The 14904-nt window shown below is 38.0% G+C and overlaps 1 protein-coding gene across 2 annotated transcripts in view; it reads right to left on the bottom strand.

The window, feature by feature from the left end:
• MYPN (myopalladin) overlaps window positions 1-11407 on the bottom strand; it is a 73198-nt gene extending 61791 nt beyond the window's left edge. The window contains exon 1 of one of the 2 annotated variants that reach the window (XM_084290288.1): window positions 11324-11407. The gene's annotated coding sequence lies outside the window, so the exon portion shown is untranslated. The remainder of the gene's footprint in view (window positions 1-11323) is intronic. The other variant, XM_084290287.1, reaches the window with a different exon arrangement.
• Between the last annotated feature and the right edge of the window lie 3497 nt (window positions 11408-14904).

Genomic DNA, 14904 nt, shown 5'->3' with positions numbered 1-14904 from the left:
TAAGAAAAAGTTTTGAGAAAAGACACAAGAACACCTTTTGCATAGAAGTTTTATTGTATTTCTTCTGAGTGATGCCTGGGAAACACCCAATGTACAGTACAGCAGCAGACTGTATGAACATGTGCAGTAACAGCCATAGTCATTGTGTGACATTCAGAGCAGGAAGACATTGTTTATACAGCTATCTTACAAGCAAAACACTTTACCTATTACTGTTTTTTTTCCTGTAAAGTCTATATCACATCTACCTAGACTTGCATAAATATCTTAATCTGTAGCATGTAAGCTAACAGTGGCTGTCATCCTAAAATGCATGCAGTTTGATGATATTTCTCATGATTCTATTGAAGTAAACCATACTGTTATCTACTTTTCACAAACAGATACCTATGAAAGATTAGTATTGAATTAATTTTAAGAATCAGGCTTTCACAGAGGTTTAAAAATGAATCCTCTTTGGTACAAAAACAAACAAAGGAATTTTGTGTGTGTATTTTAGAAGCTAGGAAATGAACGGAATTAATTAGCATAGAGTATGCTACTAAACCAATATGACATATACCGTAGAAGTGGATAATGAGAAGCTTGGTAAGCACAGAAAGGATAACTAATTGAAATATGAGAGGGCAGTATCATTTTTTTGCCCTGTGTTACTTTGTATGTTTTTATGTTTGCCCAGGAATACATTATTATTGTTGTCAGTTGGTATGACTTTGTTTAAAAACCAGTCACAATAACTGAAGGGGTACCTACATGTAGAAGTCAGTGTGATTAAAAGCAAGAAGACTTAGAAGGAGCATCCAAATTCTTGCCTACTTTAATATGGTAATCTACATTAATTTATGACCATTAGCATAAGGCAGTTGTTTCCAAAGGTAAGGAGTTTATGTCTTGTAGTTAAGGGTGAAGGAAACTCATTAACCTAAAGTTAAATTCTCAAAGTTAGATGTTGAGAATACTGCTGAGAACCACATAAATGCCTTGCAGGATCATAAGATGTGCAGTGAAATTGCAAAAAAGGAAAAAAAAACTATTCAGCAAATCAGTAAGTAGATCTAGCATTAACTAATCCAGCCAAACATTGTGATATTAAAGGTAACAAAAAAAAATCCCTATTTTTGCATCCCTGTATACAGAACTACTATTATATTTAAAGGTTCAGTAAATTGAACAGCATCAACCCTCTTTCTCTTTTAGGTTATAACCTATACTGAATTACCTTAAGGCCACTGCTCTTTTGGTAAGTAAAGTGTTAAAAGCAATTTTCTGGATGCTTCTGGTAAGGCTGGTTCAGTTGTGATTTGCAAACCTTGTGTAAGACAATATCAGTTGGATGTTTTCTATTCATATCATTATGCAGTGCATCTCTTAGCAGAAGCCTGCCAGGTATTCTGTGATTCTAACTCAGATTCTAATTTTAGAAGTGGAGACATATCAGAAGGATGAAAGAAATGGTAGCTCTTTTCTGTAGAAGGCTCAAATAATAATGTTGAAACATTCCCTCGGTTCCTGTTCCTTTTTCACCCCAAACAGGCTTTATCATTTAACAGGGCAACACTCATATGAGGATTGCCTGAGTGTTATGACAGAATTTTCCAGTCTCTAATTATTCAGGTGAAATGTACAAGTAATTTATGGGGCCTGATGTGTTTCCACTGAGATTAGTGTTTGTTCTGTCACTGACATCAATGGGAGAGGAGTCAGACTTCTCCAAAGAGTTAGTTATAACCACAACAATGAAAACAGTCTTTCAGTCATCCACACAGAACCACAGTCTCTTGTGCTGTCTTCTTCCAGTGTTCCATCTATTTTTTTATTTTATGAATCAATAAATATAAAATACCAGTATTTTGCTTTGATACAAAGGAAATGGTATATCTGAAAAATGTTATCAGTATTTCTATTAAAAAAGTAGAGATAATCTCCAGACAAGAAATCATTTATGCTATGGATGGCATTTGTGAAAGGGGATTTGTACTATACCTTTTTTGTAAAAAAGTTTTTGTGCAATCTTGAAAGTGTCTCTTTAAGTTGGATTCCCTGCCTTGAAAAAATGAAGGACACTGAGTCTTTACTTCAAATTGTGATCTTTTCTGTCTTGTGCTGTATTATCCTTTGTACAATACTACCTTTTATAATATTGGCCTTTAAAATGACCTGGTCAACTTGCAAAGATATCCATCATAGAAAACAGTTAACAAAAGTATTTGTGTTTTACTATTCCCTGTATAGTTAATATTTTACTAGGTTCTCCTAGATTCTTCCTTTCAAATTTATTTATTTATTTTTAAAGTCAGGATATCTCTGCATTCCACAAGCACCCGGATTCTTTAATTTGCTAGCATTCAAATTTTAAAGCAGATCATGTATTGTTCAAACATAAAATACATGAGCTCTATCTGGAAGTGCTCACATGGCTGAGTAGGATCTCCTTGAAGTTACCATCATCTGGGAGTGCAGGCTTTAGCTCACATCAGCCTTCCTTCTGGGACAGGGTCAGCGCTACCAGACTTAATGATTTGTAAAACACACAGCAAGTACTGATATATAAAGGCTGACAGTTGTTCAACAAAACAAAAGTTTGATGCAACCTGTTATATAATATTGCTTTTAAAAATGAGAAAAAAAAGTCAAAAAGAAAAACTGGAGATAATACTGATGAGGGCTCCTCTCTATAAAATCCGGTGACCTGGGGGATACAATGTCTGGCAATCAACAGAAACATGGATCAGAAGTAAATAGATTAAAATTTATAACCCAGAAACTGGGTTTAATGACTGAACAAAGTATCAAGGGGATATGCTGTTCAATTCGTGACTTTCTTTGGGCATGTGAAGCAGGAGGAAGCTTGATTTGAGTTAGATACCAAAAAAAGAGCTTGACTGCAAGGTGTGAGATATACAGTCAGGGTTACTACTCCCAGCATGCACAGACTACAGGATCTTACCTGATCCTATAGGATATCACTGTCGTGATTAAAAGGCATGTCTAGTCCAAAACATACCATAGAAAGGGATTGGACAATGCCAGTTTACTGTCCTCACCTAATCTGGGGCACTATGTGCTTTGTAAGATTTGCATTCCTACTGTGACCCTCTTCATTCCCTTGTTCTCTTATTTCCTCACTTTATTTCTTGTCTTTCATGCCTTTCTTCTCTTTTTTTCAATAAGAACCATTGAACCACTTGAATGATAAGAACCACTTGTCTGACTTACCAGAGACTTACTTTGCCATGTTGTTTCAGGCCTCCAACTAAGAGAGCAGTTGTTGGCACCAGCTCAAGTCTGATGCTGGTACAGGTTTGCCAGATCTTTGTGTAGCCGATGCAGTGATGGACTGGACACGTTTTCCTTGGATTACATGTAAGAGATGGCACTAAGCCAAACACTGTTCTGACTTTTGCTGAACTTTTCTGGGTTTGTTCTCCCTCTTTTTGTGGATTGGCTAATTTGTTCTTCAGATAAGACAGGATTAGACCCTAGAAGCTACAAATCTATCCATTTCCATTAGCTTCTTTACCTTTCTTTAGAACCTAAATATCCAAAGTATCTAAAAAGGTTGTTTATAGCCACAATTAATACCAACTGAACAGATTGTCACTTGAAATGATAGAAATGATGGAGGTATTTTGTTACCTAGTCTAAAGGAAAAGGAGATAAGGGACACTTACTGAAGGGGAAGCCATATTATAAACTTCATATTTTGAGTATTTGAACTTTTTCTCCTTCTGTATTGTAATAAATGTTTTAAAAATAATTTTCATGGTAGTTATTTCTGTGGTTGATATTAAGTGGATGTGACATCTACAGTGTCTGCCTTTGTTAACTGCTTATTGTTCTCCAGTGACAGGGTCATACACATGAATGCCTTTTGATTTTGGGTTGAGATTATCACAACAATGTATTACAGGCCGTATCTTTAAAATTGGATTAAGAGTCAGGCTAGTGAGTTGCATTTTGTAACCCCATAGTCTCTATTTCTGATTACACATTTGACAAACAATGTTGTACAGTGCAGTCCTTATACCTTAAATGGCATTGCACATCTAGAAATTCTGAAAGCAGAATTTTGTCCAGGCTACTTACAAAGAAATTCCAAAATCCTAAAGGAACTGAGAGGCTTCACTGACAGTTCATCTACAAATGCTTCTAACAAAAAAGAGCAAAATAAGCCTTGCTATTATTTGTGGGAACCCAGTTAATGTGAATTGCATGGCAATAAGGAAAATGTACTCAGAGGTTGTTGCCTTCTGTCTGAACTAGCAATGTATATACCATTTATATAAAACACAAGGATGTTCAGTATCTCTTTTCTAATTAGGTGTAGTGGCTTTCCAGTATATTTCGTTGTTTTATGGTGGAGGCCTTGAGGCCTCCTGCAAATTAAATCCAAGAGGGCTAGGTAGAGCCCTCTACCAGTGGGCTGAGGCAGCTCAGGCTAACGGTAGTGTAGATTAGGACCTTCAGAATTTTAGAGGGACCAAAACCAGAATCACTGGCTGGTATTTTGAGCACCAGAGGCTTTGGCATCTGTTACACACAACAGGACTTTAGAGGAAATCAGCTCTAGATGTTTAATAGGATAAAACATTCAGTAACTTGGATGCCAAAATTGTATTTCATCAGATATACCCCTAATTAGAATGTCCTAGCTAAAGGCTCATTGCTAGAAGTGGGTAAGGAGAGGGCACTCACAGATAGTCCACATTTTTAAAATACTTTCTAGAGACTCTTGCTTCCCAAGCACATTCCAATGAGGGTTTCAGTAGTTTGTCAGCAGTGTTTATGGTAGTCAGTGGGGTCACTGACTCCCCAGGTAGGTAGGCTTGGGTTAAACACTTTGGAGAACAGCAACGTGATTGTTCAGTGAGGGGGCTAGAGGAACTAACTGAAGCAGAGGGTTTGACAAGCATAAATTAGGTAGCAGGAGATTGATAACAATTTGCTAAAATTGGATAAAAGGGAACTCCATAGAAAGGAAAGACTGTGTGTAGTGTTTTACCATGGTGCAACAGAACGAACTGAGAAACAGTCATGTCTGAAGGTCTACAGCTGGAGAAGAAATTCTATATCCATGCTGACATGGAATCTGTGATCAAGACACATGGTGGCAGCAGAAAAGCGTGGCAGTAAATCAATTAGTGGCCCATGGGCTAGGAGCATGGTGTTTTCTGGTGTTAGCTGGGGCGGATGAGCGCTAGCTGCTGTTATTTGTCCGCTTGCATATAGCATTCAAAAGCATTCACTCCATCCTGCTGTCTGCTTGTACAGACAAAAAGAAACAATTTCTGTAGAAGTTCTAAGGCTTCTGAAGTTTTCCTCCTTTATATTAAAGCAGTGCCATTTTTTAATGAAAACAAAACTAGGATATCATTCCCATGCTCTGAATCTCACTGCTATGAGAAATAGTTAATATTTTACCAGCACTTTGGTGTGTCACCTTATTACACTTGCTTGAGATCAGTTTACCAGTCCCTCCCAATTATTCTGGCACTCTTTCCCTTATGCTGCCTCATCTGTCTGGAAGTCTTTCCCTCAGGCCACTGAGTCACCTTTCCACTTTAAATGTTGCTTTCTTCATTGTAATTTTAAACTGACTGGCATTATAACATCATTTGTGAAAATGTATATGAAGATGCACTGCAAATATTGTATCTGTAGATATTAATGAAGCTTAAAAAAAGATTTCCTTAGGATACAATGTTATTGACAATTTAAAAAGAATATATGTATATAGTCTAAACACAAGCAAACTCATAATGTACAGATATAAGAATTCAAGACATTTGATAGTATCACAATATTAAACACCAGTAGAATCTGTATCACTCTGTCTAGCTAAAGAACAAGAACTATTCAGGTAATGTAAGCTCATTTACCAAAGTAAAGATCACTACTGACAAAACTACTTCAGTACAGCAATAGAGTGATATATTGGCCGTTCTGTCCATATGGAATGCAAATAGTTGTGCAATTGTTGTGCAAATTGGTAACTGGTCCAAATGTGATTTTTTCTTAAGTACTTAAGACAGATAATGAGAGAAAGAGCAAGAGGAAAGAGAGGAGGATATATCTTTCCTATTATGAAACTAATACCTCTAACTCATTTCAAAGAAATCACCTGGTAATCAGAAATGGTTATGACCATTTTCCCAGGCCACATTTAATCCAGTGGTTCTGCTCATGCAGTTGTCTGTTTCAAGAACAGTCTAGACTCCGAACAGTCAAAATATCAATTTACCCAGTAGAAGGAGTCAAAAGATATATCACCGGATTGAAAATATATTCTGATCTGATAAACCATGTGTGTTACAAGCCAAGTTTAGACCAACTGGTACATCTGTGACATATAGTAATGCCATGTGCTATCACACAAGTTATAAAAAGGAATTTTCTTTCCGCCTAGTGTGCCTTTGAAAATGCTTTTTTAAATGTCTCACTTCTTTTTGCTTTAGAAAGAATACTGGAAAACTTCAAACTGACACTGGAAAAGAAAATGCAACTATTATGGTAAGTTTTTTTTTGTTTAATATAATTAGTAAAGGCCTTCTAAAGCACAAAAATGTTTATGATACGCTTAATTGATGGTGTGGGGCTGTGAATGTATTAATGTTTGAATTAAATTTTAGATACAATGCTCTTAAATTATATGCTTAATGTTAAATAAGGAAAACATAGTGAATTGGCAAAATGTATTTTGTAAAGAAATATTTAGTGGTTTGAAAATTCAAAGAGAACCTATGAAAAAAGCCATCTTCATTAAATAGTTAAAACCACATACTTTCAATTTTTGTACATATTTGTTGAAAAGCTCAGGGATTGCCTGTGTAGATCCAGTTGCGTATTCACATTTGGGGTGTTTATACAACCTGATATTTTCCAAGATTTTGACATTTAGGTGACTAGAGGCAGTAACCTGGTCCTCTGAATCTTCACCATTTTTTGAAAATCAAGGTACATATTTTGGAGACTTATTTTAGAAAGTCTCAACCATGCTTATAACACACAAGTATCATATATGAAAACTGTTTCTACTGTATAGAGGGGATTTATTTTGTTGTGTATTGAGCTGTTAAATAGAATTTAAGGTGTTGGAGTGGATAGAGAAGTTTAAGTGGTGAGTGGAACAGGAAGGGGAGCCAAAACCACGGATACTATGTTGTCAGGGATAGAATTGATGCAAAATGAATTTTGGTTTGCTGACTGCTCTGCATTAAAAGGAGTATAAACACGTATGTTTTCATACTTTGCATACTTAGTTGTAGTTTTGTACTCAGTTTTGTACTTACTGATGTATATTCATTCAACGCTCAACTAGGTTAAATTGGCATTATTTCCATTGATTTCCACTGAGAAACAATTTACCCATCTGAGATTTTGACCTACAGGAAAGGGCAGCAGGGAAAATTACAGCTTTCTCTTGGCCACTGAAGGCCAAGAGAGAACTCAGTGGGAAGAACTTCCAGAATTTTCCCAGCTTTAGGCAAGATAATAAAGTTTAAAAATCTAAGAACCAATTAATATTTTTATTCCCAAGAATAAGGCTAATAATAATAAGAAGAATAGTCTCCACCTTGCAAATATGGCTACTTCCTGTGCCCTTCCATGGGCTCCCTTTCATTATGTTCATGAAACTCTTAAGGAGGGATAACAGTGCTCCAAACAGTATTGTTTTCTCTCCTGAATTTGAAAAGCTTAAGGAAGTGTTAATGTATTTCCTATGTTATGTTCTTCCTAATCCTGAAATATTTGCTGTCCACTCATGTTGAGCAAGAGAAAGCCTTCAGTTCTTTTGGAGTTAAATGAAAATCTCTCTGGTCTAGATCCTGAGATGCAGGATTTGTTGCAGCCAAGTGTCTACATCAGAAAAAATGTGACAATTAATATATTATTGGCTTCAGGTTTTATTTTTTTTATGTTGATTACTGTGTGTCCAAAGAAATTATGGCAGAGACAAGCAATAGTCTGAATCTTTGATTTGAAACTTTATTTATTTTACAAATAATTTAAAAGTTATGCATTTCCTGAAATATAGCTATAAAGATAACTTTACTTGCTAATTTCTTGAGCTTTTGAGTTTCCATTTAAATTATGTAAACGCACATATTCAAAAAAAAAAAGTGTTGTCAAATGATATTTCTTTTAACTTGTGGTCTTGTTAGAAAACATCAGGAAAATTAATGTTATAACTCTGTTTTATTGTTATTGGAGAAAATAGTGAGTTCTGTATCCAGCCAAAATTATCTGCAAAATGAATGGCACATAGAAACAGCTGTAAAAGTGTAGACTTCAGATTTTTATGTGTTGCTATTAAATATTCTAAACTAAATCTTAGCCATCAGATAAAAAGTTTGACCTGAAAGTTTGACCATAAGTTTTGACCTGAAAACACTGTAATCCAGAACCCTAGATTCTTAAGAGATCATTGCTGATATAACTCACTGGAAATTATGACTAGTTGTAGTGGTTATAAACAAAACGCTTCTCAGTTCATGTCTACTACAATTCTGCAGGGAAGCCAGAAGGGATTATTAGAGTTATAAACAGACTGTTTTAATGCTTATGATTATTATATGCTTGGAAGATAAGCCAAGCAGGTTTATAATGGTGATGAACTATTTCGAGGCTCAAACTTGAACAAGAGGCCAGGAAAAAATATAAAGATCACGTGTCATTCGCTTCGCAGGAAAAGTGATTTTTAATCCTAATACTGTTTACTACAAAACAACCACTTGGTCATCAGGTCAAATAAGAATTAATTATTAAACATTGCTTTCATTCATTTTATTTAAAAAAAAGTTCTACTGAAAACAATTTGTAATATTTATACTGTTTGTTAAAGAGTGTTCAGCTGTCTGAGTCTGCCTCAAGCTTATCAGCAATTATAGTATTGTAATATTGTTTGTATTGAATTGTTTATGTTTACAGAAGTTTTACTATATTGGGCACAATATTTTTTACAAGTCTAAAAAGCTAAAAGTTCTATAAGTTTACAAGCTAAAAAATATTGTGGAAATGTTTTGTGATGAAATTGGAGTTTCAAGCTGACTCCTGCCGGCAATCTGTATGGTTTTGGATGTCTCCACTTGGGTGTACAGAAGCTGCTATGTCTCAGTTTCATGGAAATGCCGTGTCCTTTCCTAAGAGGGTCTCAGGAATAATCTCTCTTGAATCTCCATAGATCCAAGCCCTAAGTTTACTCAAATATATGTCTATGCATGTTTAAGGGTCATTTTTTTCTGCTCTAGAACCCTGCTCAGAAGCTGGAAGTAACCCTGTATTGTTCTTTTATGAAAGTAAGGAAATACTTGTGTAAATAAATATTACTTACTTACTTTCCCCCCCCATTTAACACATGTTAAGTGGGGACTATCCAGTACTCCTCAAACAATCATTTCTCTTTGGGATCAATGATCATATTTAGTGGTGTCCTAGTGGCTTGTTGACATTAATGACAGGAAAGTCTTCATCAATCAGACATGGGTGATTAATCACTGATACCACCCTCCTTATCCAAGAAAAAAATGCCAGCTAAATGCAATGGAGGTTTGGCACAGGTGGCTGCTCAACTGTTTCTGCTTGAAAATGATATATAGTTGCTTTGGCCTCCCCTTACAAGTGTGAAGTTTTAAATTGAAGCCATTTTTTAATGCTGACAGACCAAATAAACAAAGAAACAGTCTTCTAAAAACATTGTCCTAAGATTTTGTGGAGGGAAATAAGAGTCTCTAAATCACTCATTAAAAATCAAAACCAAAATTGTCAGCATTTTGCACAAGTCCAATGTCATCAAATACAAACAAAAGATCACTTGTCTGCAGCGATTTTCCTTCCTAAATGGTAGCTTATTAACTATCGGGATGCAAGATCTCCAGAAACATGAGCATCCATTAAGTTTATCTACATATGAATTATGCACAGGGAAGCAATAGTGATCCCATTTTTTCACATAGTTATGAGGATTTGATTGCTCATCTTATGCAATTTACTTTGCTTCTCTCTCCAAAATGATGTGAAAATTTTTGGAACTCTTCTATTCCAGTAGTAAGGTTGAGACTTACATCATACGAAATTCAGAGTTAAGTTCTCCCAAGAACTCCAGTCTCTGACTGCTCACATATAATGTCTGTGGAGCCCTTTAACAACCTCTGCAAGAAAAATCTAATTTTCCACCTGTCCAAGAATCTTCATCCACTACGAACATTTAATCCATGTTTTGAACAGAGATCTCCTACTCTGTAGTTGATACAAGTGGCACAGGTTCTCTACCATTTTGGCACCACATTTCAGTCCATGCTATACCAAATATCAGTTGCTAACTGCACCAAAATAGATCTTAAAGTATCATGCCCCTCTGGGTTTCAGTAATACATATGAAATCATGAGTCTTATCCTGAACTAAATCATGAAAACTGCAGAGTACTGTGCAACCACCTTTACCAAACATAAATATCTGTTATGAAACAGTCCCTTATTATTGAAAGCAAACTCCCAACAGAAGCAGCAGCATGTAATTTGAAAATACTGGTCACAGTTTATGCCTCCAAGTTAATTAGTTTATTCCCATTTATTCTTATTCTACCATAGGAGTAGAGAAAACAGCACATCCTGACAATCATGTAGGCACAAGGCCACAGGCTATTGCACTGAGCTGATGGCTGAATCCTCTGCTTCCTAGAGACACATGCTGTGTCCTCTGCTCTCCTAGCAATCAGCCCTAACATCCATTTGATGTTTTGCGTGTTGTGCTCTCTGATACTCAAATCAAAAATTAAAGTTTTTTTTTTTCTTCCTTATTTTCAAATTTCTTGCTGGTCCAAAACCTTTGCCTTTACTCTTGTACCCAGACACATCCATGCATATTTTCCCTCTGCTTTGATGTGTTATTTTAATTTTTCTCTCAAATCTCACTCCTTGTAAAGCCCAAGAAATTGGGTAGAAAGAGAGCTGAACATCTGGAAAAATTCATTCTGGCTCAACAGAAAGAGGGGGGTTTATCGTGGTATTTCTGGTTCCCATATCAGTACTATTTTTTCTTCCACTCCCAGTTCTATTCCATTAACAAGCTTCATTCTGTGAATTGAGTGCCAGTCCCCCCCAACACATACACCCCTCTTAAGAAAAGAGACCATCTGTGTTGTTTTCACCATTAGTTGTTCCCTCTGCTGTTTCCCAAGCCCCCTGAGAGAACAGATCCTCCCCTCTCCCTTCCATTTGCACGATCACCTTTCTTCCTTCACAACCAGGTCACCCTGTGGTTGGGATAAGAAAGGACACTAAACAATCCAACATGGAAATTTGCAAAGAAGCCAAGAGTGCTCACCATGAAGTGCGGGGACCTGCCTGTGTGTGAGCCTCAGCTCTGGTCCTCTCCTGTGCCTCTTTGTTCTCCTCAGTGCAGGCTGCTACCTTTCTGCTTGCTCTTTACGAAATAGTAAGAAGGCTAATTTTAGGGTGCTTCATCATCCTGCCGTGCAAAGACACAGTGTCATGTCAGAATCAGCAGCATGTGGCACCACTTGGAGCTGCTATTTTATAAGCTGAGGTTCAGTATGTTCTCAAATTGGTCTCTGCAGGGAAGAACTGGCTCAATTGTTGATCTTGTATTTCTGGAGGAGTACACCTTAAAAATCAAAGTTCGGTATTTCAGCCTGACCAAATGCCCAGTTTAATGACATGGGCATCAGTGACTCAGCATCCCATGCTTAAACAAACAAACAAACATACAGAAGATTAGAGGTGAACTTCCTGGTGTGCAGTTAGTACCTGGCCTGCTGTTCTGTTCTTAGATAATAGAAAAATTCATGTAATAGTGTGAAACACCAGAGCAATAGGAGGAGGACGTGTCACATGCGGGAAAGGGCTGCACTCCTAGCCCTCTGCGTGGGATGCTTGAAAATGTTCAGCATCTTCAGCCCCAACCTGCAGGCAACCAGGCACTTGTGTGGCTTTTGCCACCCTGCCAGGAAATGGGGTAGTTGCTCTGAGTCCCAGCTGCTCTTTGTGTGGGCTTGGGGATATTGGATCCACGCAGAAGTTTGTGAGCACAAGAGCTGCATACCTAATGCAAAGGTCAGGTTGTTCCCTTCATTGTAGTCTTCCTGTCCAGCATTCATGGTTGTCCTTCGCTGCTTTTCCATTTTCTTCACATCTGTCATTCTGTGAATAGCATTCTTTTGGCTGTTTTAGCTATTTTGTGGCCTGAGGGGTTGAAGGGAATGAGGTGTTGCAGCCTTTTGTTCTTGCTTATCTTATTTGAAGGTATGACTCCTGTGCGTTTAATGAGAAGCTCCCTTAATTAGATGCCTCAGGTTAGACACAGAACTTGCAGTATTTTAGATTAAGTATTTACTGATTTACATTCACAGTAAAAAAACCTTCATTTTTTTCACTACACTGCCGTCAGTTAATAAAAAATGGGTAAGCACATGTAAATTTGAGCTCACTAGAATCACTACAATGTGCAGGGTGGGCAGAGCGAGAACTAAAACATGCTCAGCTATAAAGTAGCAGAGCGTATAAAATGCGTACGTGTGAGTTATGTCTGCCTACATAGGCGCACATTCATTCATTCGCTAACACCCAAATATTGATCTTGTGAAAAATATAAGGATAAAACGGAAAACTGAAACAGCATAAAAACGTCTGTGCATACCTTATTTGTAAGGCTATTTGCATGCTAAAGCCTTTCCTTTGTCTTAATCAAGAATGCTCTACACACAAAGGCTGCTCACAAAGGCTAGCAATTTCTCACAGCAAAATGCTGACATCTCTAATTTCATGTTATCAGCTGTTCTGGACACACATTTCTATTTTCCATAGACTGTGACATATCAGAGTATAAAACAAACGGGTTTGAAATGAGGAATTAATGTTTAAAAACTATGTACTGAGTGTTGCCAGGAGAAAATGGAGGCAGAGAGCAGAGTCCATCTCTGTATTCACCATACAGAGGTTTTATTCTATAACCCAATAGTCTAAAGAATATGTAGATTAACTGAATAATGATTTCCAGTATTAAAACACAAGGTATATATTAGGTAACATTCCATATGTTTATTTCATTTTTATGTTGTCTGAATAGGTGATTAACTGGAGTACAAATTAAAAAAAAACAATCATACCGACAGCAATCAGCAGGCAGTAACCAAGCACTGCTAATTTAATAATGGCAGGACAACTGTAAAGAGTTTCCTGCTTGTTATGACCATCAGTAAGAAGGCTGAGCAAGTGTAATAAGAAGTCCTCTAAGCTAAGGCACTTCTGAGAAATAAATCACTTCCCTGAAGTTGACTAAATTTACACTTCTTGCTTTCACTGGATTTTGCATCACTGCCAAATCCTTTTTTATTTATTTAATATAAGTACTAGAACAGACATTGGGAGTGGTGAGGTGCAGGCCTACTCACCCACAGTTCTCTTGACTGCTGGCACTGCACAACCACAGTTTGACAGATTTGATGCCAATGGATGCAGAGTTGGTTGTACTGAGCAGCAGGGAGGCCAAGCAGTGACAGGCACGCCCTTTCCCCCACCCCTGCATCTATATCTTTAGCCCCAGTAAGGAAGGGGCTTTCTCAAGGCATTAAGATAAGCAGGATACAGCTCATTTGGCACAGGAAAAAAAATTCTCAAGCTGGGTAGTGAGTAGAATAAAAATACACTTTATAGTTCGTTTATAAAAGGCATATTTGAGTTGTTTTACTTGCATTAATGTGATATAGGAACTAAAAAAACATTAAATGAAATAGCAATTCTGTTACACGAGGAAGGTGAGATTTGTAGGATAATCTTATGTATTGTTTCATGCTTTATGTTTCTTATTTAATATATTTTATTTAATGTGTTAGGCCAGTTATCAAAATAATTTTATACACAGTAATTGCACTGGGCATATTAATGTTATCTTCAAGCACATGGACATATCCCCACATGCTGGTCAGAGGACACATTGCACAATGAATGACTTAATATTTAAAGCCTCCTTCACGGTGTAATTATCCACAGTTACTGTCCTGATGGACAAGGCTCTCAGAGAGTTTGATTTTTGGGTTGTCCTGTGTGGAGCCAGGAGGTGGACTCAGTGATCCTTGTGGGTTCCTTGCAACTCACAATGTTCTGTGAGATATCAAAAAAAAAAAAAAAGGAAGTGCAGAAGATAATGAATAAAATCTTTTCCTGTGTTTGCTACGTATAACAGCTGCTGCTAACTTTCTAATCTTGCAAGCAGAAGGGAAAGGCAAATTGCTTGCATCCCTCCTTTAACCGAGGCTGTGTAATTGCTGCCCTGAAAAGTGCTGCATCACTTAGGCCGTGTCAGCCGTGCAGCTATGCCATTTTCTCTGGGGATGGCTTTAACAGTTCTGCACGGGATCTTTACTGACCAGTTAGAACCACAAGTCCCGTGGAGTCTCAGCTATGTAGGTACACAAAGGAACAGCTCATGGCTAGACCAAGACATCCAGTTTGCCTTTTCTTTTTTTTAAAAGAAAGAGGCAAACAAACCCTCTCCATCAGGAAGGGAGAGGCTACCAACCCCATCACCTATCGCCTTTCTTACCGCGCTCTGGGAGCGCATCGCTGCGGGGCACGGCCGGGCCCGGCCCTTTGGGCTTGCCGAGCAAGGAGCCTGTGCGTGGCTCGGGGTCAGCCCCTCACACGGCGGGCAGGGGCTCTTCCTCCCAGCGCCGAACAGAACCCCAGGGAAACGGAACAGCAGCCGAGGGAATGCCCCTGCTGCGTTACCGCGCACAGCTGCATTTCAACGCGCCCGCCCTGCCGCCGGTAACCGGAGCGCTGCCGTCAGCCGCCCGCCCTCACGCCTGCCTCTCAGGTGCGGCCCCGCAGCACGGACACCCCGCGCCCGCCGCCTCCGTTCACCGCCAGCGGGGAGCTGCGCCGCTT

The sequence above is a fragment of the Netta rufina genome, assembly GCF_964035555.1.
Source record: "Netta rufina genome assembly, chromosome: 7".
Taxonomy (NCBI): domain Eukaryota; kingdom Metazoa; phylum Chordata; class Aves; order Anseriformes; family Anatidae; genus Netta; species Netta rufina.
Note: the sequence above shows the minus strand (reverse complement) of the source record. Positions and strands in the feature narration are given on the sequence as shown.